The sequence below is a fragment of the Chaetura pelagica genome, unplaced genomic scaffold (genome assembly GCF_000747805.2).
Source record: "Chaetura pelagica isolate M959 unplaced genomic scaffold, ChaPel_1.0 scaffold911, whole genome shotgun sequence".
Lineage (NCBI taxonomy): Eukaryota > Metazoa > Chordata > Aves > Apodiformes > Apodidae > Chaetura > Chaetura pelagica.
In genome coordinates, this window is record NW_009952354.1 from 405,310 (window position 1) to 405,641 (window position 332).

Consider the following 332-nt stretch of genomic DNA (forward strand, 5'->3'; position numbering starts at 1 on the left):
TTCGCTGTGGCTCGTGCCCTTCCTCTGCCTGCCCTTGGCAAGGTGTCCCCGAGCTGGCAAGCCCTGTGCCATGCAGGGTGCCACGGGGAAACGTCCCACGGCTCCTTTTCCCTGCACATGGGAGTGCCCACCAGCCTGGCTGTCACTCCTCTCCTAGGGATGCCTGGATGTCTCTGCGTGGCACTAGGGAAGGTCTCTTTCTCTCTCCCAGCCTCAGCCTGGCTTTCTGATTAACCTTTAATGAGAACAAATGAGCTGGCACGGGCCTGCCTGGCCTGGCTGCCTGCTGGGCACTGGCCTCTGTGGCTGCCAGGCCCAGCCAGGCCGTGGCC